The sequence below is a fragment of the Canis lupus genome, chromosome 13 (assembly GCF_048164855.1).
Source record: "Canis lupus baileyi chromosome 13, mCanLup2.hap1, whole genome shotgun sequence".
Taxonomy (NCBI): Eukaryota; Metazoa; Chordata; class Mammalia; order Carnivora; family Canidae; genus Canis; species Canis lupus.
Window position 1 is genome coordinate 30,370,635 of NC_132850.1, and position 27,510 is coordinate 30,398,144.

At 37.5% G+C, this 27,510-nt stretch overlaps 2 long non-coding RNA genes across 2 annotated transcripts in view; both read right to left on the reverse strand.

Moving 5' to 3' along the window:
• LOC140602188 (uncharacterized) overlaps positions 1-27,510 on the reverse strand; it is a 130,697-nt gene that overhangs the window by 76,357 nt on the left and 26,830 nt on the right. The window lies entirely within an intron of this gene.
• Positions 2,551-26,754, reverse strand: LOC140602189 (uncharacterized). Its single transcript, XR_012005158.1, has 4 exons — positions 26,706-26,754; positions 26,462-26,606; positions 14,561-14,664; positions 2,551-2,707 (listed from the first exon to the last, which is right to left on the reverse strand). It is a non-coding gene; the product is annotated as an uncharacterized lncRNA (long non-coding RNA).

Sequence of the window (27,510 nt, forward strand, 5' to 3'; positions counted from 1 at the left end):
GTGAGAAACCTGAACACAGCCCATAAATAAGGTATAGGTAGGTAGACTATCCAGTGGACTGGGAACCCTAATGGAAGCTGATTTGGAAGGAGAAAAAAAAGCAAAGCTTGGAAAAGAATAAAATACCAGAATGAAATCTGGCAATATAGATGAGACTAGGCGGCAATGAATGAAAAACCAAGGAAAAGTGATTCCATGTCCATTATGAGGTAATACATAGCTATGACCTGATTCAGAACCTGCCCCTAACACTTCCTCTACCCTACAACCCAAATAAGAAGGATGAGGGCTCAAGTGCAAGGGAGAATAAAAGTATAACTAGAGACTCAATCATTCTGCCAATGGAGAAGCCCTCTAAATAAAGAGAGGAAGCCTTAAGAAGCAGAAGGAGCTTTCTTGCCAAAAGGTCATTGATGTCAGGGATTTGGGGGAGATTGGTAACACCAAGGTTAGCAATATAGGGAGCCACTGTAGGAAAGAAGGCAGCAAGTGTCAGTGGAACAGAAGAAGAGCTAGAGAGGTAGACAATAGATGGAGGAATGACAGAGCAAGGTGTACCAGCTCCGATTCTCATGCACCACTTTATCCGAGGACTCCTAAAGAAAGAGTTGAGGAGAGCAATGTGAAATAGAGCCCGGTCTTCCTGTCAGTCAGCCTTTCTATAAGTCTGAAATTGTCAAATGTTTTTAAAAATCCAAACAAAATTCCTCTAGTACATTTCATTTGATTTTTAACCTCTTAAATTTTTTTAAGTTTTTGTTAAATTTCAGCTAGCTAACATATAGTGTAATATTAGTTTCAATATAGTGTAATATTAGTGTACAGTATAGTGATTCAACACCTGGTCCTCATGAAGCGCCCTCCTTAATCTCCATCACCTATTTCACCCATCCCCCCATCCATCTCCATCTGGTAACCATCAATTTGTTCTCTACAGTTAAAAATCTGTTTCTTGGTTTGCCTTTCTGTCCCTCTTTTAGTCTCCCTTAACTCATTTGTTTTGTTTCTTAAATTCCACATATGAGTGAAATCATATGGTATCTATCTTCTCTGACTTATTTTGCTTAGCATTGCACACTCTGGCTACATCCTCGTCATTATAAATGGTAAAATTTCTTTCCTTTCATGGCTGAATAATATTTTATATATATATATATATATATATATATATATATATATATATACCACATCTTCTTTATCCATTTATCAGTTAGTAGATACTTGGGTTGTTTCCATGATTTGGATATTATAGATAATGCTGCAATAAATATACAGGTACATGTAATCCTTTGAATTCATATTTGTGTATTCTTTGGGTAAATACCTAGCAGTACAATTGCTGGATTGTAGAGTGGTTCTATTTTTAAGGAACCTCCATATTGTTTTCCAGAGGGCCACAACCAGTTTGCATTCCCACCAACAGTTAGAGGGTTCCCTTTTCACCACATCCTCACCAACACTTGTTGCTTCTTGTGTTATTAATTTTAGCTATTTTAACAGGTGTGAGGTAACATCTCATTGTAGTTTTGATTTGTATTCCCCTGATGATCAGTGATGTTGAGCATCTTTTCATTTGTCTGTCGGTCATCTCTCTGTGTCTTCTTTAGAAAAATGTATATTCATGTCTTCTGCCCATTTTTTAGTCATTCATTTGTTTTATAGGTTATTTATATATTTGGATACTAACCCTTTCTCACATATGTCATTTGCAAATATCTTTTCCCTTTCCATAGGTTATCTTTTAGTTCTGTTGATTGTTTACTTCACTGTGCAAAAGACGTTCATTTAGAACAATGGTAATAAAGAATCTCCCTCTATTTTTTATGTTTGAACACTGGAAGATTTCAGGCCCACACTTACCCCTTCTCCTCTTGCACTTCATTTAGGCAAGCCAATAAAAATGCCCAGGTCTTCCTTCTGTTGGTGTCAATGGTATGTTCAAACCATACAAACTTGGAACCATGCACAGGAACCCTCACCCCAGCCCCACCTCCTAATTACAGTAAAACCCAAAGCCATCATCCATCTCTTTACTCAAGCCATTCCATATTTTCCAGATTAGCTTGAGTGCCTGCCCAGTTTTAACCAAAAAGTCTCATTAAGTGTGTTACAGATCTTTCATACTCTCTCAATATATGTGTGGTGTACTCAGTCTCCATACAAAATACAATTCTGAGTAGGGAAAACTGATACCATGCCCAATTTTTATGGGCAACCACAAACAACAGCATTATGAGAGAAGGTGATAAAAAGCCCTATAAAACTAATATCAAGAAATAACAGGAAAATTACAAAGAAATTGAAAGAAAATAAAAAACATTTGGCAGAAAGTGGAATATAATGGTCAATCTCTTATCATTTCTCAAGGATATTATCTTAAGTTGCACCTTACTTACTAGTATTGTTACAGATAAACCTTTTGAAATGTTTCCAGTAAGCCATAATAAAGATAGAAGACATCCCTCAGAATTCACAGGATATTTTCACTCAGAGGACATCAGTGTTCATGATATGTTTTTAAATATATAATGAAGCGAGCTAACTGCAAAGACATTTTATTGCCTTAAGAAGCATTTCCCTCTCATCCCCTGCATGTAATTGTTTGTCCAGCACAAAACTCTCTGATTTCTGAGTGTTCATAGACTTCTTGCATGTGATCACAATCTCTCTATGCCAGCTGACAACTGTTGGAGAAATCTTGCTGCCTCTATGGAAAAATAAGTATGCATGGTGAAAAAGCAAATCTGATTAAAGACTTCTTGCCTAAGGGTAGAGAGAACTCCATTGACAAATCCTTAGGGATCATTGATTTTTAGGGGGGGAAAGGGGGGGCGGGGAGAGAGAAAGAAATCGAGAAGGCAAAAGAAAAATTAAAGCCCGAAAACAGATGTTGAACATTGTTTGCATGTGGAAAATACTTGTTTATACTCAGAAAATCACCATCTTAAAGCTAAAATGTCACTGATTTTGGATGAATTCTTAGTTTCTCCCAGACCCAAAATCCAGCACTCTGCTTGCCATGAGCTACATTCTGATTTTTATTGACTATTTTAAAGTTCTGACATGGCTTCAAACTTTAATTATTTAAATGTTAAAATAGATGTCTGAGTAAGTAGCAAGGTAAAATTCACTCTAACCTTTGCAACTGAATTAGATTTGGTAAAATATCAATTCTAGGATAAAACTACTTTGAGAGTCCTTTAACAATGGGTCATTAGTTAAAACATCTTTAAGGTCATGGCAAGATGTTATACTAGATGCGGACAACAGAAAGAAGGTAAAAAAAATAATTTATCTTCCCGTAAATTTTCATTCTGTACAACTGGAGGATTCTAAGAATGATGGGCTTGCGTATGATGGCATTTCACTCACGCTAAACCATGAAAGGTATTTACAATATCTTATTTTGGTCATGGCTTAGGCTCTCGAGTACCTTATATTTAATTAGGGTAATTCATACTAATATAATGTACCTGTTACACATGATGCCTTTATAAGAATACTTCCTAGACATTCTCAGAGAATAGAAAGGAGCAAATGCTTTACCAGTGATGGGCAAGTGCCTAGCTTAATGTTTTGAAAACAGGAGCTTGTTAATAACACATAATAGATAATAGATAAAATGCTAACACGTGAAGAGTAAGATCGTAAATTAGTTAAATGCAGCACTCTATTAACTCCCTTGAAAGACCAAGAAGACCAAGTCATTGTATGGTACTTTGATAAATGCAGCTACTGGAACATCCTCCAGAAAGCTTACCTCTGTATTTTTTTTTGTACTTGAATAGGAATACATAAAGGCTTCTGAGGATTAGACAGAAAGCTATTTCAGCCTTCTCTTTCTTTTCCTTGGCTTAGTACATCACTCTTCATGGTGTCAGCAAAACCAAATTATAGTTATGGGAATTAAGGAAGGGCATATAGGATTTTACAAAGGACTAAAACTAAGAGACTTTCTGTCTCTGGACAACCTTTGATGGGAGCAGAGTCTTACGTGCCGTTTCCATCAGCCAGACATGACAAAGAAGAAGGAATGAAAGGGGAAAATAGGAAATAACTACAAAAATATATTTTTCCAAAGTAAAAGTCTTCTTGACTATACAGAGGTATTTCTGTTTTGTTTTCCACTTCAACCACAGAAGCAAGATTCATAACCCTTTCTGGGATCCTAAAAGAGAATGACATCATAGTCTATAGGATGGGGTTGTACCCAAAAGAGATCAGTTTATAGCTATTACTGCCCATAAAGCTTGACTGGTGATACAGACATTTTGTGGTAGTCTCACCAGAAACCTTCCCTTCCTGTCACCTCCCAAATTATTTAAGGAAGTGAAGTAGATGCAGTAAAATGGATTCCAATCCTAGTTTCAGGCTTAAAAAATAAACTCATTGCCTCCTACTGGGCAAAGGAGTTAGCTCAGGAGTAGGCATGTGATTAAACCTGGCATATAAAGGAGTCATTCTCCTCAACTCTATTCCAGGGGGTTGGGATCCAAACTGGTCTCTTGCCTGCAGAATATTAAAAAATAAAAAATAAAAAATAAAAAAAAGGGATGTCCACAGTTCTGGTAGCTATTGGCAACCGTGTTAGGACTAATGCGGAATCATTATTGATGAAATGTTGACCATAAACAAGGCTGGGCTGAGAAAAAGAAATCTGTCCTTGATGATGAAACCTGTCCTTAACTGCCCTGCTTCTTAGTCTTTTCGCTATGACTCAATAAATTTTTATTGATTAAGCATATTTGAGGTAGCATTTTTGCCATTGCCACTAACATGTAGTGAGGGACTGGCAATACAACAATGCTAATCAAGTTTGTCAGAATATATCTTTTTGTTTATCCAGCATTTATTATATGTATCAAATCCCATGCAAAGTCCAGAAGATGCATGATATAATAAACAAGTCAAGCATGGTCTCTACCCTCCCAAAATTTAGAATCCAGTAAGTATATAGAGGATAGGCAAGAAACACGGCAAGTGCGTTGAAAAGAGAAACATAGATTATCATGGGAACTGTTAGAAGCAACAATATAGTGGGCATTTGTGTATTTGAACACTCTCACTTCAGTCTCTTTTCCTAAAGCTTCCTGGGTTTCCTTCAGGAGAATTATCTTTCCATTGAGATTGGTAAACTGGTAAATGCTTGATTCATATTCAAAAATAAAAATGTTCAAGTTCTTTCTTTCCATAACCCAATTAATTCAGAGCATGTGTGTATTACCTTAGCTTAGCTAATAAGCCGCCCTTTCCCAGAGCATCTTGAGTATACAAATAAAGAAGAAACAATTGGAATTCATTGTTCATTCTCACTAAGGCACCCACAGCAAATGATTCCTGCTACAAGATTATTGCCAAACTTACTGATTCCCTAGCATCCAATACATTTTCCCTAATGATCAGTCCTGAGAATCTTAATAGTCATCCCATAATTTCTGATGTGCTTATATTAGCCAAACTTGTTGTTTGTGATCAAGGAACCCTAACCTGTACTTTGGGTGTCAAGGAAGACTCTGAATGGAAGTGACCAACTAGGTTGAGATCTTTTTGTTGTATCTCCATAAATGCAGTTTATTAAAGGACTGGTGTACCTCAGACTAATTTGAAGGGAAACAAAATGTGAAATTGTAACTCTGAGTTTAAACAAACCAAAAAAAGGAGCAAAGGCAAAATACACAGATTAAAGTAATGCAACATGTACAGAGTTCAAAAAGAGAGAAGGCAACAGGAATAGTAAAATTGCTTTGGCATAGTCTTGAGCAAATAAACCATGAGGAAATGCAAAGGAATTTAAAGACCTCCTGAATTCAACCAAGGAGAAACAGTATATCCCGTAATTAACAGGCAAAAGCAAATGGTGCAGAATAAAAGGGAAGAGTAAACATTGTCATTGGCTCTAGCCATCAACAGTAAGAAGAGTTTTCCAATCCATTTGTGAAGGATTTGTGGTTAATTAAGAGCATTCTTATTAATTGTCATATCATGTGTGCATATGTGTGTGTATATATATATATATTATATGTACATGGATGTATCTTAGCAATAGTTAATTTGTAATATATGAACATTGGTTATTTTTTAAATAAATCTGCATATAGGGACACCTATATGGTTGAGCGTCTGTGGTTGAGCGTCTGCCTCTGGCTCAGGTTGTGATCCCGGGGCCCTGGGATAGAGTCCTGCATCAGGCTCCCCGCAGGGAACCTGCCTCTCCAACTGCCTATTTCTCTGCCTTTCTCTGTGTGTCTTTCATGAATAAATAAATGAAATCTTAAAATAAATAAATAAATCCGCATATAGTGGACCCATAGTTTCTTTGGGGAATCTTCTTAGCAAATTTATTCTTACATTCTAGAAAAAAACACTATGGTTTTGGGGCTGAATATATCTAAAATTTGGATCCAAATGGTCTGCTAGTCATGGTTCAGTGCCAGGGTTGGAATAATTATATTTGATTGACTGCTCTAGGTCACCAGATGCAGTGACATTTCTAATGCAACTGACATAAGTTACTAAACAGTAGGTCTATCTCTTGTCTCTCACCACCTTTAGTCCATTCTATTCAAGTCAAAGCTACCTGACTTTTTATAGTATAGTAAATAGAATCATAGTTCTTCATCTGAGGAATTAAAATTTCTCTAGCACTGAATTCTAGGAGCAATTTATATTAAGAAATCTTATATAAGAGCCATGAACTATGTCTTCAAACTTAATTTTGTTACTGAAAAAATAACAGGAATGATTGTAAGTCAGGTTTCATTCAAAATAGAATCCAAATTCCAAGCAGTCCACATCCATCACTTTTCTATGAACTAGCTAATAACATGATTTCAGCATGGAGTCATGGAACATTGCAGGAAAGTCCTTCTATGACACTGTCACAGAGAAGGCACCAGAGGAGTGTATGAAGCCCACCTCCAATGAACACTGAACACAAGTGTCAGGACAAATCACATTGTCACCTTAAAATACACGTGCTATAGGAAATCAAGCAATCAAACCATGTAATAAAGGCTTGACCCACTGGATATTTAGTAGGGACCAACATCTTTGGGAGAATGGAAGGAATTGTATTGGGCAGAGGGAGGGGTCAACTGTGACAAAGTCTCAGCCCATCAGAATTGTCCCCAATTGGACAGAAGTGCCTGGCCTTTATACTACCATTTCAGTCACTGGAGGTAAGACACTCTAGAAGGGCATGACCTCAGCAAGGTGACTTGCTTACAGCAAGGTGATTTTCTCCTGCAGAGGAAAACCCTGAAATAGCCCTTGCAGCAGCTGGAGCAAGCAAGTCTATTCCCAAGGGAACAGTCTGTGCCATGCTGTCTGTGCCTACCGCACCAGAAATACTAAGTAAAAAGATAATTTTTTCCCAAGAATCTTCCCTAAGAAGATAAATTTTCCTTGAGAATCTTACTGGATATCTTGTCCACAAATGACTAAAATGACTTCTGATAAAAAAGGAAACAGCAGGTCCAATATACAGTCACTGATGCTAAACCCCACATCAGCAACCAAGACTTAATACCTAAGTACAATCACACCCCACACTCCTACCCTCAGGAATATAACCTTTAACCAGTGTACCCAGAATTACCTGATCAGCAGTACTGAGGTAATGCACTGATGTTGCTCCTTTCTATTGCTTGATGGGATGCTGCCTAATTCATAAATCATTGAATAAACTCAATCTTTAAAATGATAATAACAGGAATGTTATATTGCTCTTGTTGTCATTTTTATGTCATAGTTCAGTGAAAGGTTTTTGTTTTTTTGTGTTTGTTCTTTCAGGTGCTTTCTAAATGTGAACTTTTATTACATATCCTGGTTTCTTTTATTCGAATCCCAAACCATTTACTGAGGATGTAATTTGTGCAAGGCATTATGCCCGGTATTAAATAACAGTAGTTCCCTAATGTGAATCATCTACTTGGTGAAGCCAACTGCATCAAAATAGTCTCAGAAGTCATTAGAAATACAGATTCACAGATCTCTATGAGGACATTCTGATTTGAAGGGTCTGGGGTAGACGGGGAGTATCTGTATTTTTCTTAATATCCCAAAGTGATCTTTTTTTCAGTTGGTTTTAAGATTAGTGCTATAAGTAATCAAAGATGTAGATGATATGGCTCTCTTCTTTAAGGAATTCACAATATAGTTATGAAATACATCACATACTCTCATAATCAGATTATAGGAAAATTGTAGTTAATGCTATAAGAGAATTGCAGTTGAACCTCCAAGTTTATGATTCTTTATATCATTAACTTTTCTTGATTTCCTAAAATAATGCTTTATAACAGAGGTTCTTAATCTGGTGTCCATGAAGTCGCAAAAGGACCATGGATAGAAGGTTTGTGAACTAAGGTGAGGAAAATAATTAATCTTTATTGACATTAAATTCTAACTGAAATTTGCAATTCTCTGAAATTATGAATATAGGCAAAAATTCACAGTAGCATTAGTAATGTTTTAAATCACAATAGAGATCTTAAATTTTTATTTACTTTTACCACTACTTCAAAGGTACAGTAATTGTTATATAACGTGTTACTAAAAAGCACAAATATTACTATATATAATATTTTCATGTTTTATTAACTACATGTAGTCATTTTCCTAATTATTCTGAAGCATCAAAATGGTTAAAAGAACATCAGTTCTCTGATAGAAAACCACAGAATATTAGAGGTAGAAAGGATATTACCAGGCACCTGAATAGCTCAGTTGGTTAAGCAGCTGCCTTTGCCTCAGGTCATGATCTCAGAGTCCTAGGATCAAGCCTGCATTGGGCTCCACGCTCAGTAGTGAATGTATTTCTCCCTCTGCCTCTACCCCCTACTCGTTTTCTCTCTCTCTCTCTCTCTCTCTCTCTCTCTGTCAAATAAATAAATAAATAAATAAATAAATAAATAAATAAATAAATAAATAAAATCTTTTTTTAAAAAAGTATTACCAATCATCTAATCCATCTTCTTTTTGCAATTGAAAAATAATCCTGTGTAGTATACATTGTAGTTAACTTATTCCTCTACCCTGATGCAGTAACAGTGCATTTTACAATCGACCTCACACATCTGATTGCTTAAGGGAAATATTATCCCTCCTATCAATAATCTTCTGGAATGGCCCACTTCAGGGATGAGGAATACTCAAGTTTTGTGAGAAAATTCTCTTTAGTCCTTAAATAAGAGAGATGGGATGCCATTCTCTCTTCCACTGAAGTGAATATGGAGAAAAGTTCCCTTGTTTTTCTGGTAACCATCTTTTAATTATGATGGGAGCCATCCTTAAACCTACATACAAAAAGAGGTAGAACCAAGAGAAACGAGAGAAGAGGAACCTGTTCTTTGAAAAAAACTGTAGCTGGTATTGACCCAACTCCACTTTTGAATTCCCCATTATGAGTTAATGTTATATTCCCAGTAATAATTCTACATCATTTTTAAGCTATTGTGTGACCAGGTTTAAAATCCCTGACAAAATTGACTAGCATCACTTCACTTGCATTTTAAATTCAGTACTAACAGAACATTTGCCTGTGCCAGATACTTCCCTAAGCAATTTATTTATATTGAATCCTATCTTCTTCACATGACCCTATTATTATCCCCATTTGTTCAGAAGAGAGAGTCAAAGTGCAGGGCATTTAAATCACTTGCCCCCAGAATGGTCCAGTTAGTAATGAATAGAATTAGGATCTGAAACTGCCCAAAAACTTGAGATCTACATTGGATATGTAGCCCCCCTGCTGCCCACCCAACATAGTTAATGCTGGAGCTGGAATAAAGTAGTAAGTAGTAGTGTAGTATATAGGAAATGATAATAAAATAAAATTTCTGTCTCTTAAGGAACTTATTGTCATGTTTCATAGAAACATAGGAAATATTTAGCTGTATCTATTTTACTTTTTGCATTTAAATCCCTTGAGAAGAGATGATAATTGAAAGTTTTAAAAAAAATCTTGTATTTACTTAAAATGTGGTGAATGTTTTTATATAGTTACAACATCTGCATTCCCACAGAAATTGCTGTTTTGTGACTCAGGAACACCTGGGTAGAAACTAAATTACAAAATTGCATTCTGGGAAGTAAGGGGCTACATTGAGTTAAGGTTTAATTCTGGTGTAAATTAGAAGGAAGGAGAAAAGAATGAGTCAACACCAAGTAATGTCCACCTCTAAACTGGTGAAGTAGTGGGCCCAAGAGGTAGTAAAGTGATGGGAACTCAGTTCTGAATAAGCCTAGCATTAGTAGGTAATTAACGTGGCTCAATGTAATTGGCTCCATAGGCAGACCAAGGCCAATAGGTGGGACTCAGACATGCAATAGTCAGTAACATGTAATCATTTTAAACCCATGTTTCCAAACTTGTTAAATCATAAGAGTTGAAAGAGTACTGGTTAAATCATAGATTCCTAGGTCTTTTTCTATAGAGTTTCACATAGTCGGTATCAGATAGAAACAAACCTTTGCATTTTAAACAAATATCTATAATGATAGGTCTTGAAATCTGGCAAATTTAGGAGCCAGGCTGACTTTAGACTAATCAAAGACAAACCAAAGACAGAAGATAGTGGTCATAACTATAAAATGAGTGATGCAAAGTAAATCGGTTAAGTAGAGATTTGTGTCACACTCCTTTTCAGTTTAGAAATGTATGTAACCTTCATTCACGGGATAATTACTGACTTCATGCTACACGCTAGTCATTGTGTAGTGGAAATTTTTGATGAATAGGTTGTGGCTTCTCTCCCCAGAAGTGCTTAATCAATCGGAGAAATAGATAAGCCAATACTGAATTATAATTCACTTTGATAAATTTAATATTTGAGTTAAGTATTCTGTTTTACAGTGGCAGGTAGAAGCTTATGACCTAAGTTTAGGAAACCATACCAAAATTGAGAACTGAAAGGCAAATATGGGATAAATGGATCATGTGCAAGGAGTAAAGTCTTGTGTGGAGTAAAATCTTATGTGAGGTGGGGGCAAAGTGAACAGAAGTAGTCAGGAGAGAGCTACATAAGAAACAGATGGTGAAGGGACTTCAGAAGGTATGTACAGTACTGGAGAGATTTAAGCAAGAGAGTGACATCATCAGATTTGTGGTTTAGACAGAACAGTGACTGCGGAGTAGAGAAAAATTAGAGTAGGACCAAGTTTATAGTCAGGTTTATAAGAAACCTGGGGCAGTAATTTAGCTTTTGATAATAGTCACCTATTGTATTAATTTTCTTTTGCTATATAATAATATATGTTTAGTGGCTTAAAACAACACCCACATGCTTCTATGGATTGGGAGTTTAAACATGGCTTCCCTGGCTCAAGGTTTTATATGATTGCAATGTGTTAGCCATAGCCATATTCTCATTTGGAGACTGGGAAAGATCTGCTTCTTTCATGGTTGTTGGCAGCCTTAGGTCCTTGCGGTTATAGAACGAAGAGCTGCTATTTTGGCCAATTCTTGGTCACCTTTGGCTCCCAGAAGTTCTTTTCCATGTGGCGTCCCACAAAATGACTTGGGTGGTAGAGACATCTTAACTTCTCTCTACCACGCTTTAATTAAAAAGTCATTAGGGATGGAAAGAAGTGGTAAGTTCAATTTATGTTAGATCATCTTGAATAAGATTACCTCGTTTACATTAATTATCATTACAATTGAGTCACTCATTAACCTGCATCATATTTATTAAACCTACAAGCATAAAACACCTGAGTCTTCCCTTTTGGAGGGATAATTTACTCTGTTAGATGCAACTGCTGGGGTTATAGAATAACTGGCTTCACTACCATGCAATGATTATAAATTAGGTGTTTCTCGAAGTAGAGAAATAGACTTGGGAAGAAAATTACCCCTCATGGACAGTGAGTTTGAAGACATTCTTTAATTACTAAGAAAAGATGCCCACAGAATGACATCCTTCCCCAACAATACTAACAGCAGACATTAGTCACAGTTTTGGATCATGAGCAGATGCTAGAGTCCTGGAATTTCACCCACAAGTGGTTAAAACCAAGCACATCATTTTAACATGTCACAGTTATTTGACATTTCAGGGAAGAGATTACCAATTGGTTTAACTAATTTAGCCAAAACCTTAGGAAACTTTTCCAAATTATTTCCACCTTGTAGCCCTGCCATATGTGTCTCCAAATTCTGTTTTTTCCAATATATGCCCCAAATGTAGAGGTGATGAAAGCCTGCTCACGTCATTCACAGAAATCCCATAAGCTCTGCAGTATCCTCGGTAGTTAATAGGACTAAATTAGAAATCTCTCCTTTATCTTCAGTGCTGCAAGTTCAAATTGTTGAGGGTTGATCTAACAATAGATTAGAAATATTCTACAAGGGTCATACAGATCAAGTATAATTTTTAATTTATTTCCCATACCATTGTTAGTATGTAGAAATGCAAATGGTTGTTTCATTAGTATTGGTGCTGCTAGACGATGTCAATTTGAATTTGAAATGCCTTCTTGATCACCAAGGTGTCACATCCTTCATGCAAACTAAATTTGCCCCCAGTAAGCATCACCCTAGCAAGTAAAATCAAACTAAAGAGAATGTTGCCCACTGATTCATTGGCATTATATGGAGCAGCTGTGGAATAGCCTCCTGCTCACTTCCTTTAATAGAGTTTTATTTTCTCCAGCTTGCTGCTCCTTCAGGCAAGACACATGGGCAAGGAAAGTGAAGCCTTTAGTCTACAAGTATAAATTAGACTATAGAGAAATAACAAACATAGCTAATAAAATAATCATAACAGTGCTTGATATTATTAACTATAATTCTAATAGTGATAAATTTAGGATTATAATCACAAAATCTTAGCTAGTAATACTAATAGTAGCTAATATTTTGGTGCACATATGGGCAAGTCAGGGTGTTGAAGTAGTTAACCATCCTAAGCTTATTCTTATCCCCATTTTAGAAAAGAACCTGAACTCTGGGCCTATTTATATATTTTATCCAAAGTATACATAGGTAAGATTCACAATTGTATCTTCCTTGAAGTTCTTAAGGATGTATAGTATAGCCAATTTCATTCCAAGGGTATGAAAAAATAAAATGACAATAATCTGAATAAACTGCTGGTTGAAATAAAAGAGAAAAATTCTTGAAGAAAAATATATTTAAGAATTAGTTCCTACTGTCCATATCTCAAAGGACATTATGCTGTCACAAAAGTGCAGTATTATTTTCTAAAAATCATAATTAAAACAAGAATGCAATCCCCTCACACTTTAATGCTGACAAATCTAGTGTTCTGTAACTTTTATTTGGTTTATTCCTTCTGTTTTCTTTTTCTTAAGATTTTATTGATATGAGAGAGAGATAATGAGCAGTGGAAAGGGGCAGAGAGAGAGAGAGAGAGAAGCAGACTCCCTACTGAGCAGGAAGCCCGATACGGGGCTTGATCCCAGGAGCTGGGGATCATGACCTGAGACGAAAGCAGACATCCGCTTAACTGCCTGGGCCACTCAGGCACCCCCATCCTATTTTCTTAACGTACAATTGTTTCCTTTAAATATTTGAGATCATGTATTTCACAGGGTTTAAAGATGTTTGGTCTATTGGATTGATTATACCTTGCTCCTCTTTATTTTCACCCTTAATATAGTATGCAAGGGTCTCTTCATTATTATCTGTAGCAAACAGTGTTCACTGGTGAAACTATTTACCTTCTAAATGAAACAAAGTCTAAGGCTATAGCACTCAGCTCATGATTTTTTTTTTCTTTTTTTTCTTAGTTTGAATTCTGGACACATAATCATGCCATTACAAATACTGCCAGTGGGAAATGAGGAAGTAAAACCATTTGTGTGCTATACCAGCTGACATACCAGATGACAGCCAACTGTATAGCATTTAGTCAGTAAAACAAACAGAAACCATGTTGAGGCTTCCATGCATGGAGGAGAATTGCAAGCATATGCTCACCATGCCTTTCTTAATTGAAGGCGCTCAGCTTATTTTAGGTATTTTATGTGTCATGTACCACCCAAAGCATTACAGAATATGAGAGGATCAAGATGAATAGTATAGAGAAATTGTAGGATACTTGGAAGGTGGGGACAACTTCTCTGTGAAATTATTATGTCTCTTTCTACTCACTTTTTCCTTCTTTTTTTTTTTTTTCTATTCCCTACAAATTGAGAACATGACTAATTGGCCAATAATAATGTCTCGAACTGAAAATGAAGTCTGTGTCTAGCATATTATCTACAGCTCCCTCCTTAAAACCTTTCTTCTTTTTCTTTCTCTTTCTGTTTCACTCTTGGATAGTCTAAATGGTTCACAGCACAGCTGAGAAATATTGTGCACTTTTTAATACCCAGCACCATTTCAATAGAATCAATGAAGACAGAACAGAGCTTTATGGGGGAAATAATTATGCCACTTATTACAGCACTATCTCACCTCCAAACCACCTTCTCCCCCTTTTGTAACGGGGTTCTGCAAACCACTTTTCTTGTACACGAATTGCTCCCTGCTAAGCTCTGATGATGAGGATAGCTAGAAGGAGCCTTCCAGGTTAGGGCAGAGGAAAAGACTTACTTTTTCCTATTCTTTGCTGGTTTCTGGTGGGTTTCCTGACTGCTGTGTTTCCTGTGAGCATCATATCAGCAAGGCATCTTCACCCTGGCAGTGGCAGTTCTTTTCTAAAACAGCAGGTGAATCCAGTTTTCAGTTTCCCCAGCACTCACAGAACCAACTCCATTAATATCAGCTCCATTTGACTGGCATGCCCTCCTCAGAAGTCTGGCTTACAGCCCATGGGACCCCTTCTCTGAGCTCAGAGATGCCAGCATCAACTGAGAAGCACCCCCTCTTCAGAGAAAAGTGTGGCATACTAGGTTCTCTCTTGCCAAAGACCAGGAGAAATATAGCTTAATGACAAATTATCAGACTCTGTGAACTCTAAAGAACTTCAAGCTATGTGGAACGTTCTAATAGAACAAATGAGAGATCTAGGCCATGGCTTTAAAGCTGATGAATTAATTTTTCAATTGCTCTTCACTAAGAATTTTTGGACTCTGTTTTTAGAACCTGTTAATATCACTGCCTTCACTAATTTTAGCTGGACTGTCTTCCCTAGGAGCTTATATATCTTTGAAGACCAATACTGTAAGCTTGTAGAGGGTAGGAGCCTTCTGTTTTGTAGGAGCTCAATTCATTGACAGCACTCCATATGTCCGAAATGACAACATGGGAATTGCTTGATTTCTGCTATAGTTTCTGATTTGTGAATGGCAGGTTGCTGAAGTGTATGGAGATAGGGTTGTCCTAGAGGAATAAAATGGTAACTTAATAACCACCTAAATTCAGAGCATCAGCAGGGGATAAAATGTAAGTAGCAGCAAGAAATGGCAAATTGTAGCTTCTACAGGGCAAAAGGGGAAAAGGGCCAAAAAAAAACCCAAGAAACTCAAGACAGTTATATAAAGATTGCTCCAGTAAAGCTTTCATAAAACAGCTGTATGAGGCTTGCCTATTGGCATCATTAATATCATAGGCTAGGAATAGATGCTGTGAAACCCTACAAAGCTACCAGAGAGTAGAAAGAAACTAAAAGGGTGAATAATACATTGAAAACACAGAAGTGCTAGGCTTACAAGGCTGCTTATTCTGCAGCAATTTTATCCAGAGCAAGCTGATCATTTTTCTAATGCCTTAAATCAAACAGCAGGTATCTACAGCCTCAAGGTAAGAAATACTAAGCATTAGCCAACTTTCAGACTTTAAATGTTGCAGAGGTAGAGCTGGAAGATTTCTCAGGTGGTTTCTCTCCCAACTTTTCTTTTCTTTTTTTACCTCATATCTTAAAAACTGATAGAATAAAATTCAGTTCCATATCCTTCTGTTGTGGACTTCATTGCCATCTTTCCTATACAGAGAACTCTTTCAATGTAAGTCATGGTTTCAGTCCAAACCCATGTTAAGTGTTTTGGAAATGTTTACACTCAAAACACTTTAGGTCATTTTTTTTTAAAGATCTTATTTATTTATTAATGAGAGACACACAGAGAGGCAGAGACACAGGCAGAGGGAGAAGGCTCCACACGGGGACCCAGATGCAGGACTCCATCCCCAGGACCCTAGGATCATGACCTAAGCCAATGGCTGACATTCAACTACTGAGCCACCCAGGTATTCATGGTCCTTTTTTTTTTTTTTAAACAAACTGTAGAGATTCAAGATCAAGACAAAAAGAGCTGTGGTCCTCTTTATCTTTACAGATAATAAATCTCAAGAGATATTGGCATTGGTTCTAGAGCAATTTCCTAAGGAAAATGTCCTGGACTCTAGAAGCATACGGTCAAATTCTCTGTACTGTAGAGGAACCAAAAGGTCATCTACACCAAGAATCACAAACTTTTCTTGTAAAAGGCTATATAATGAAATTTTAGGTTTTGTGGGACATATATAGTCTCTGTTATACCACTCAACTCTGCCATTATAGCATGAAAGCAATGTTTATAGTACATAACCAAATGAGCATGGCTGCATTTGAATAAAACTTTATTTACAAATACAAGCAGTTGGCCGGATTTGACCCACAGGTCAAAATTTTCAACCTCTGATCTAGACTATTAAGCATGGGATGGAAAAGGAAGACAGAGGAAACTCCTGTAATTGGGAAACAAAAGAGATCCTGAATATCAGACCTCTATTTGATATGACTGAGAAATCATAATTATTATATAAAATTCTTGCTCTAAAATGTGAAATTTCGGATCGAGGCAAGATGGTGGAAGAGTAAGGTCCTCCCTTCATCTGGTCTTCTTAATTTAGCTACTTAACTATCAAACCATCCCGAAACACCTGTGAATTCAACCTGATATGTAAGGAAAGAATAACTGGACCTCTACAAACAGAAAAGTGACCATTTTTCACAAGGTAGGAGTGTGAAAAAGAGAAACAGAGGGGATACATAGATAAACAGTGAGGGAAGGGAGCTGCTGTAAGCCAACTATAGGAAAGTGATACAGCCCTGGAGCTCAGATAAGGGCCCGTAGAAATCTGCTCCTGTGAGAGACTTCCCTGCCCCAAAAGTGCTCAGTGGTGAAGCAGGGCAGAGTCACAGGTGGGACAGGGGGTCTCAATATTCCTGGATGCACAGAAAGAACAGGGGTGCCTGAGCCTGACAGAATTCCCAAGCATTGGAGTGGAGAAACAGGTTTAGGTCAGTGGGCCTGGAAGAAGGCTCAGCTTGCTGTGTCAGAAACTGGCAACAGTGGCCAGATCGGATGACTGTTCTTCCTGCTGGGTCCCTGCAAAGAACTGGAAGACAGCAATTCTCCACCTTCCTCTGGGAGAGGCTGAGTGGGTATACACACAAGGGGGGGGGGAGGCAAAAGCTCTCTGTGCCAGAACCCTACAAACATCACAAATCAGTGTCCTTCTACCTGCCCCTGGGCAAGATCTGAGTGGGCGGGCACCATAGGAGTCTGTGGTGTTTGGTACATACCTTGATCTCAGCTCCAGGGTAGAGAGTTGGGCACAGCCATTTTTATTTTCGTGCTCTGAGGAGGTGCAAAAAGCCTTCAGGGAACAAAAGCCTCACACAGCAAACAGCTAACATGAGCCCAGCCCCCAGCAAGGGGTAGTGCAACTATGCCCAGGCACAGACACTTGAGAATCAGCACAGCAGGCCCCTCCTCCAGAAGACCAGCTGGAAGAAGAGGTGAACGGCAAGTTTACTGACCAAACAGGATTGGAAAAGTCCAGGGCTAGAGGAAAATAGTATATAGAGCTCAAGGATTTTTTTTCTTATGATTCATTTGTCTTTCTGTTTAAAATTTTCAATTTTTTTTCTTTTTACTCATTTCGGCTAGTTTCTTCTTTTATTAACTCTTTGTTTTTAAGTCTTTTCTTTTTTAACTTTCATATTTTATAATTACATGTTATAGATATATTCTTCATTTTTGGCTTCCTTTCGCTGTATTCAATTTTATTTTAGTATATATATGTAAGTTTTGCTTTTTTTATATTTTTTTAACACACAGACCAAATACACTGAGGACCAAATCACCCTGTTTTATCCACTGTTTTATTTTCCCTCCACCTCCATTTTTCCCTCCATTTCTCTCTCTCTCTCTTTTTGCTCTTCTATATCTTTTTTCTTTTATTTTCTGATTCCTGACCTCTTTGGAATTATCTAGTGTGTATTTTGCTTGGATCATGGTTAATACTTTTGACTGTGCTCCCTCATACAGCCATTCTTCACTGGACAAAATGACTAGAAGGAGGAATTCACAACAAAAGAAAGAATAAGAGGTAATACTCCCTGCCACAGATCTAATGGATATGTATTTAAGTAAAATGTTGGAGATGGAGTTTAGGATAATAATTATAAAGCTACTAGTTGGGCTTGAAAAAAGCATAAAAGACTCCAGAGAATCTCTTGGTACAGAGATGAGATCTAATCAGGCTGAAATTAAAAATACTCTGAGATGCAGTCTAAACTAGATGCTCTAATAGCTAGGGTAAATGAAGCAGAAGAGAGAATAAATGACATAGAAGACAAGTTGATAGGAAGGAAGCTAAGGAAAACAGAGAAAAACAACTAACAGCCCATGAGAAGAGGCTCTGAGAGATAAGTGATAGTTTGAAAAAATAAAAAAAAAAACTCCTTATTATTGGAATTCCTGAAGCTGCAGAGAGAGAGAAAGAGAGGGCCATATGTATTTCATCAAATCATAGCTGAGAGCTTCCCTTATCTGGGGGAAAGAAACAGACATTCATATTCAAACCGGCATTAATATCCAAGAGGTAAAGAATATCCTTCCTAAAATCAATAAAAATAGATCAATACCCTCACTTGTAATAGTGAAGCTTGCAAATTTCAGAGATAAAGAGAAAATCCTGAAAGCAGCCCGAGACAAGAGATTTCCATCATACAGAAGGAGAAATATTAGATTAACATCAGACCTATCCACTGAGATCTGGCAGGCCAGAAAAGGCTGGCATGATATATTCAGGGTACTAAATGAGAAAAACATGCAGCCGAGAATACTTTATCCAGCAAGACTGTCAGTCAGAATGTAAGGAGAAATAAAGAGCTTCAAGAACAGACAGAAACTGAAAGAATACATGACCACCAAGCCAGCCCTGTAAGAAATATTAAGGGGGATTGTATAGGTGAAGAGGGAGCCAAAAAACAAACAGAGACAATCTGCAAAAAACAGAGACTGTACAAGTAATACAATGGCACTGAATTTGTATCTTTCAATAGTTACTCTGAATGTGAATGGGTTAAATGCTTCAGTCAAAAGACATAGGGTATCAGACTGGATAAAAAAAATAAGACCCATCTATCTATATTCTGTCTACAAGAGACTCATTTTAGACCTAAAGACATTTTCAGACTGAAAAGGAAGAGATAAAAAAACATTTAACATGCAAATGGACCTCAAAAGAAAGCTGGGGTGGTAATCCCATATCAGATAAATTAGATTCCAAACCAAAGGCTGTAATAAGAGATGAAGAGGGACACAATATCATACTTAAAGGGTTTATTCAAGACGATCTAAAAATTATAAATATGTATGCTCCAAATTTGGGAGCAGCCAATTACATCAACCATTAATAACGAAAGTAAAGAAACATACAGATACATTAATAGTAGGAGACTTCAATACCCCACTTACATCAATGGACAGATCATCTAAGCAGAATATCAACAAAGAAACAAGGACTTTGAATGACACTGGACCAGATGGACTTCATAGATATATACAGAACATTCCATCTGAACACAACAGAATACATATTCTTCTCAACTGCACGTGGAACTTTCTCCAGAATAGACCACATACTGGGTTACAAATCAGGTCCCAACTGATACCAAAAGTCTGGGATTATACCCTGTATATTTTCAGACCAGAATGCTTTGAAACTAGAACTCAATCACAAAAGCAAATTTGGAAGGAACTCAGATATTTGGAGGTTAAAGAGCATCCTACTAAAGAATTAATGGGTCAACCAGGAAATTAGAGAAGAGTTAAAAAGATTCATGCAAACTAACAAAAATAAAAGGACAACTGTTAGAAACTTTTGGGATATGGCAAAGGTGGTCCTAAGATGGAAGTGCATTTCAATACAAGCCTCTCTCAAAAAAATTAGAAAAAAATCTCAAGACACCAACTAACCTTACACCTAAAGGAGCTGGAGAAAGAACAGCAAATAAAGCCTAAACCAGGCAGAAGAAGAAAAATAATAAAGATTAGAGCAGAACTCAATGGAATCGAAACCAGATGACCAGTAGAGCAGATCAATGAAATTAGGAGGTGGTTCTTTGGAAGAATTAGTAAGATAGATAAACCCCCTAGCGAGACTATTAAAAAGAAAAAAGACCAAAATTAATAAAATCATGAATGAAAGAGGAGAGATCATGACCAACACCAAGGAAATATAAACGATTTTAAGAATGTATTATGAGCAACTATATGCCAACAAATTAGGCAAGCTGGAAGAAATGGATGCATTCCTGGAAACTTATAAACTACCAAAACTGAAACAGGAAGAAATAGAAAACCTGAACAGGCTCATAACCAGCAAGGAAATTGAAGCAGTCATCAAAAAACCTCCCGAGAAACAAGTGTCCAGGGCCAGATGGCTTCCCAGGGGAATTCTACCAAATGTTTAAGGAAGAAATAATACCTATTCTACTGAAGCAGTTTCAAAAGATAGAAATGGATGGAAAACTTCCAAACTCATTCTATGAAGCCAACATTACTTTGATCCCAAAACCAGACAAAGACCCCATCAAAAGGATAATTACAGACCAATATCCCTGATGAATATGAATGTCAAAATGCTCAACAAGGTACTAGCCAATAATACCCAACAGTCCATTAAAAGAATTATTCACCACCACCAAATGGAATTTATTCTTTGGATGCAAGGGTGGTTCAACATTTGAAAATCAATGTGATAGATCACATTAATAAAAAGGGAACAAAGAACCATATGATCCTCTCAAATGATGCAGAAAAAGCATTTGACAAAATACAGTATCATTTCCTGATAAAAACTCTTCAAAATGTAGAGATAGAGGGAAAATACCTCAATATCATAAAAGTCATCTATGAAAAGCCCACAGAGAACATCATTCTCAGTGGGGGAAAACTAACAGCTTTTCCCCTAAGGTGTGGAACATGGCAGGATGCCCACTCTCACCACTGTTGTCATATATATCATATATATCCTAGCCTCAGCAATCAGACAACAGTCTTTGACAAAGCAGAAAAGAATATTCAATGGAAAAAAAGATAGTCTCTTCAATAAATGGCATTGGAAAGATTGGACAGCCCCATGCAGAAGAATGAAACTAGACCATTCTCTTACACCATATACAAAGATAAAATGGACAAAAGACCTAACTGAGATAGGGATCCATCAAAATCCTAGAGAAGAACACAGGTAGCAACCTTTTTGACCTCAGCCACAGCAACTTCTTGCAAGACACATCTCTCAAGGCAGGGAAAACCAAAGCAAAATGAACTATTGGGTCTTCATCAAGATAAAAAGCTTTTGCACAGCAAAGGAAACAGTTAACAAAACTAAAAGGCAACCTACAGAATGGGAGAAGATATTCGCAAATGACATATCAGATAAAGGGCTAGTATCCAAGGTCTATAAAGAACTTATCAAATCCAACACCCAAGAAACAAACAATCCAGTTAAATGGGCAGAAGACATGAGCAGACATTTCTTCAAAGATCTACAAATGGCCAACAGCAGATGAAGAAATGCTCCACATCAGTTGTCAGCAGGGAAATACAAATCAAAACTACAATTATATACCACTTTACACAAGTGAGAATGGCTAAAATTAACAAGTCAGGAAACAACAAATGTTGGCGAGGTTGTGGAGAAAGGGGTATACTCTTTCACTCTGGTGGGAATGCAAGCTGGTGCAGCCCCTCTGGAAAACAGTGTGGAGGTTCCTCAAGAAGTTAAACACAGAGCTACCCTACAACCCAGCAATTGCACTACTGGGTATTCACCCCAAAGATACAGATGTAGTGAAATGAAGGGGCACCTGCACCTCAAGATTCATAGCAGCAATGTCCACAAGAGTCAAGCTGTGGAAGGAGCCTAAATGTCCTTCAACAGGTGTATTGATAAAGAAGCTGTAATATATATATACACAATGGAATATTACTCAGCCCCCAGAAAGGATGAATACCTGCCATTTATGTGAATGGAATTGGAGGGTATTATGCTGGGTGAAAAAAGTCAATCGAAGAAAGAAAATTATATGGTTTCACTCCTATGTGAAATATAAGAAATAGTGCAAGGGACCATAAGGGAAGGAGGGGAAACTGAATGGGGAAAAATCAGAGAGGAATACAAGTCATGAGAGACTCAACTCTGGAAAACAAACTGAGGATTGTTTAAGGGAAGGTAGGTTGTTAAGGGGATGGGCTAACTGGGTGACAGGCATTAAGGAGGACACATGATGTGATGAACGCTGGATGTTATACTATATGTTGGCAAATTGAATTTAAATAAACAAAAAAGAAAATGTGAAATTTCAAACATATTTATTACAGCTTTATCTATGTCAATTAACTAAATTTTTCAATGATAAGGTAATGGTTACATAAGTATAGTAGATTGTGCCCATTGTATTTATTGATAACTCATATTAGAATTGACTTAGGGTACCTGGGTGGCTCAGTGGTTGAGCATCAGCCTTTGGCTCAGGGAGTGATCCGGGGGTCCTGGGATCAGGTTCCACGTCAGACTCCCTGCAGGGAACCTGCTTCCCCCTCTGCCTATCTCTCTGCCTGTCTCTCTGTGTCTCTCATGAATAAACAAATAAAATGATTCTTTTAAAAATTGACTTGAGCTCATCTCTAACATACTGATGAAAGGTTTATTATCACAAATTGGGACTCCTTTCCTTTCTATCACCCTGTGCACCTTACCCATCATCCATGAGCCATAGAGCTTATCCGGTATGAGGTGAGCGGTGGGCCAGCCTTCCTTTTCCAGGCTAGAAAGAAGTCTGGTATCTACCCATATGTAGCATATCCTCCCAACCTCACAGATGTGCTGTGCAGAATATTTCACCCCAGCGCTGCCAGCCCATTCCGCACTCAGGTCTCTCCCAGGTCTTTCCAAGTCTCTCTTACTGAGCTCCCTAACTATGATCCTTTAAAGGAGGTCCCATCTGCCAGCAACTTCACACTGTCTGTTGGGTGAGGCCACCAGTATCCCTCACTTAAGGCCCCAATAGGCATTCATACACTATTTACTTCCTCAGAACTCTGTCCTAGAGGAGAGTCAGGACAATGAGAGGCAGTGGGTATAAGTAATTAAGAATATCACCTCTGGATTCAGACAGCTCAGATTCAATTTCCAGCCCTATTACTCACTAGTTGTATGAAATTTGGTAAGATACTTAGCTAATCCGTCCCTGTTTTGCCTGTGCAGAATGGTGATAATAACATTACCTACTTTATAGGGTTGATGTAAGCATTAAGTTAATTAATGCATGTAAAATGATTGGAATAATGCCTGACACATAGTAAGCTACATTACAGAGTATAGCAATTGACCCTAAAATTCAAAGCCTTCCTGCTCATCTCTTTTGTATAATAATCTAGGTATTATTATTCTAAGCCCCATAATAATAAAACTTAATTGCCCAAATAGGTTTAGTCAAGGGTTCCAAACTGGGCTGATAAAGAAATTAAAAAGCTAAATGTGAACTGAGCATACATATTTTACAATTTTATTTATTTATTTGAGATTGAGAGAACATGAGCAAGGGGAGAGGGAAAGAGAGAAGCAGACTCCCCACTGAGCAGAGCTCAATCCCAAGACACCAAGATCATAACCCCAGCTAAAGGCACCCGCTTGATGACTGATCCACCCAGGAGCCCCCAAGCTGAATGTATTGTATGATATTTAACTGTAAAAAGATATACATATGCCTAGAAAACATACTGAAAGAACACATGTCAAGATGCTGACAGTTATCCCTAGACTATGAGATTATACATGATTTTAATTCTCTCCATTATGTATTTTTATAATTTCCAACGCAATAAGCAAGTGTTAACTTTTAATTTTAAGAATAAATCTGTCTTTGTGTGTGGCTTATTTAAAATAATGTATAAAACTTATATTTGAGTGCTAGAACTTCATATGGTAGAGGCATAACCATGAGGTGAGTCAACTGGCATGTTCAAACGTTGGTTTCCTGATAACTACAAGAGGAATAATATCCCAACTTCAGTTGGTTGTAGAATTTAAAGGAGAAATCACATAAGGAAGTCACATTTATAATGTAATGTACTATGTACAAATGTAAGAAATTTCATTGATTGTATTATTAGGTTTAAAAAGGTGTATAAGGTAATATTCTCAGAAACTCAAGGTGTTCATTTATACTCAGGCCATTAGGGGAAAAGTGAATAAAAATTCCAGCTAAGAAAGTGACTTAAAAGCTTATTAAACCATTGTTCCTTCACTTCCTTTGTGCGTGGTCACAGGAGACACTTGGCTGCTTATAAGAGAGAAAACTCACATGAACACACCAAGAGTGCTAAGAAGATTTCAGCACTACAAAAACTGGAAGTCTGATAGGAGCCTATTTATTAGGGATGAAAAAATGAATAAGACAGATCATTATCCTAAAAAGTTTCACAGTATAGAAAATTTGGAGACAATTACATGCGTTTTTATTCTACCTTAATCTAGGATTACATACATTTTCAATACTTGTGGAATGTATCTTGACTATTGTAGTTCCTGTTGCTTTTCATAGATTTTAAAGATTGACTTGGATGTTGTTCACACACACACACATACACACACATACACACAACACCTATCATTTTGATTGTTAAAGCTGGCAGATAAATCAGGAAACACACTCTGTTCCTTTGATTCATTGTTCAATTCGTTATAATAAGATGGTGAGTCTGGAAAGTTGTTCCTAAGAGTCTGAATAAAATGAGGTTCTCCATTACTTTTTAATCTCTAAACTCTTCAAAGGATCCTCCTATTTTTGGTCTTTCTCTTGTTCTCCCCAAAGGCAATTGTTGAGATGAACACACTGAAATTTGACTAGAAATTTGAGGAGGGATTAAAATAATAAGTATTCTGCGTTTGTTTTACTAGTCATCACACTACTTTTTGTCACAAGCACACAGTCATCAGAAGTAGGCGGATCTCAGAAAAGTGTGGTCAAATTGTGGCCAAAGAACTTCATTGTCTGGGGAAGTAGCTCCATTTAGAGGAACTAAGTTTGGACATGGTAGTCACAGATCCAGGCCCTAATGCAGGGGTCCCACCTTGACTACTCACTAGCTATGGGAACAGAGTAGTTTCTACATTGTTTCCGATCCTTATCAATTTCCCTAGTGCAAAATGGAAAGCTTAATAAACACAGGGATGTTATGAGCACAAATGAGCTTATCCTCTTTCTTTCAGCCTTATCCAAAGCAGCCTGTGGCAATGTTCATAAAATACAAATGATCTATCTCTTTCTCTGCCACTGGGAAAAAAAGAAAAGGAGCAGGAAACCCACTAGGTTTTAAATTCTTGTCATTTGGACTTCTAGGTAAGAGACTATTAATATATATCAGGAGGGATGCCTGGTGGCTCAGTGGTTGAGTGTTTGCCTTCGGCCCAAGGCGTGACCCTAAGGTCCTGGGATGGAGTCCCACATTGGGCTCCTTGCATGGAGCCTCCTTCTCCTTCTGCCTATGTCTCTTCTTCTCTCTTTCTCTCTCTCTCTCTCCCTCTCTGTGTGTCTCATGGATAAATAAATAAAATCTTTAAAATATAAATATATACTAGGAAGAAGAGACTTTGTCTCTGAAATATCTTTATATGCCATAGATTTCCCTAATGCTTCTGGCCAAGGATTATCTACAATGCATAAGACCCGGGATCTAGGAGGAATAGCTCCCTGAGGGATGTCACGTAAGCTATGTGGTTCTCTAGAGAATTAAAGATGCTTCATAATTGTGGCACTTCCTATGGTATGAAAAGCTACCAGACTTACTCTCAGGGACTTCCTCTGCTCTGGGCCAGGGGGCCATATCTGATGCAGGAAGTACTTTGCAAACCAAGCATAATGCCCCAGACCTTCCTCTTCTGTTTCTGAGTCTTCCAATACCTTCATCCTCAGTATCACGTAGCGAACATTGATATTCAATAAAACCTCTGATTCCCATGAATCTGTTTGGGCAATCCAGTCCTATGTGTGTGTAGCAATATTTCAGAACTACTATATCAATAACAATAATAATAACTCAATCATCGTTTCCTCCGAGAGAATTCTCTGACCTCACAAACATTTTGACATCATCCCATAATCATGGATGTGTCCCTTCTTTTCACCAGCCCTATATTAGTTAGCTCAATTATACTATAATAACAAATAAGCTTCCAAAATTCAATGGTTTGAGGATCAAGAAATATAGTTACTTCTTTCATAAGAGTCCCAGGCAGGTGTTTCCTGTTGGGATAGGGTGGGAGCACTGCTTCATAGAACTGTTCAGGACCCAGACTTTTGGAAGGTCTGCCATCTTCACAGTATGTGGTTTTCAGATACGCCCTGGGACCTGTGACCCTGGATAGCCAGAAAGGAGAGAAAGCAACAAAGAGCAACTTCGGTATTTTCAGTGCATTCATAGTTCCCTTGGCCCAGAGCTCAGTTACATGGCCTCACCTAACTGCAAAAGGGGCTGTCCAATACAGTGTAGCCTTATGCTGGGAAAGAAGGAAAAGGAGAATGGATTTCAGACAGCAAAGTCTCTGTCACAGGCTCTCACAGATGGACTGATCCTTTTCTAAACTTACAAGACAAATAGACCATTAAAAGGGGTCAGGCAGGGGGGTTTGGGGGAAGCCTTTTATTTTCTACCCAAGATAACATCAAGTAATAAATGTTTTCTTTGCAGATGTCTTATCTCACTGCTGATAAATTTCTTCCTTTGCTTAAATAGCTTCAGAGTAGGAGCTCTCCCCACCCACCACCATCTTAGAAGAAAGAAAAATACTGCAATAGTCACATTCCACCAGTATTATCCAGTGGCTGCATCCAAAGAGAGAATGTGTTCTCAATCCCACCAATGCCCAACTCTGTCTTTTATAAACTGGTTGATTAGTGGTGGTAAGGTCCAAGAACAATCTCTTTTATACTCAAGTCACTGAGAGGCAGTGGCACTGTTTCCATTCCCTGCAGAAAAATTAAAACTATTGAATAGTAGACACAAATTCCAAAAAGAGGGAGATAAAAGAATTTTTTAAAAACCCAAAACATTACTCATTCTTTTATCCTTTTGTAACATGTACAAATTATTCCCTCAGATAGAAGTCAGAACCTCCAGCACCTCACCTTAGGAACACCAGTGACCATTTTTCAATGATGAAGGTAAGGAGCTGTCACAATGCAAAGATCCAAAAAGTTTCTTAGCCTATGCGTAGGATTTTCAAAGGGCCCCTTGGGATTCAGAGGGATTCAAGTTCCTCAG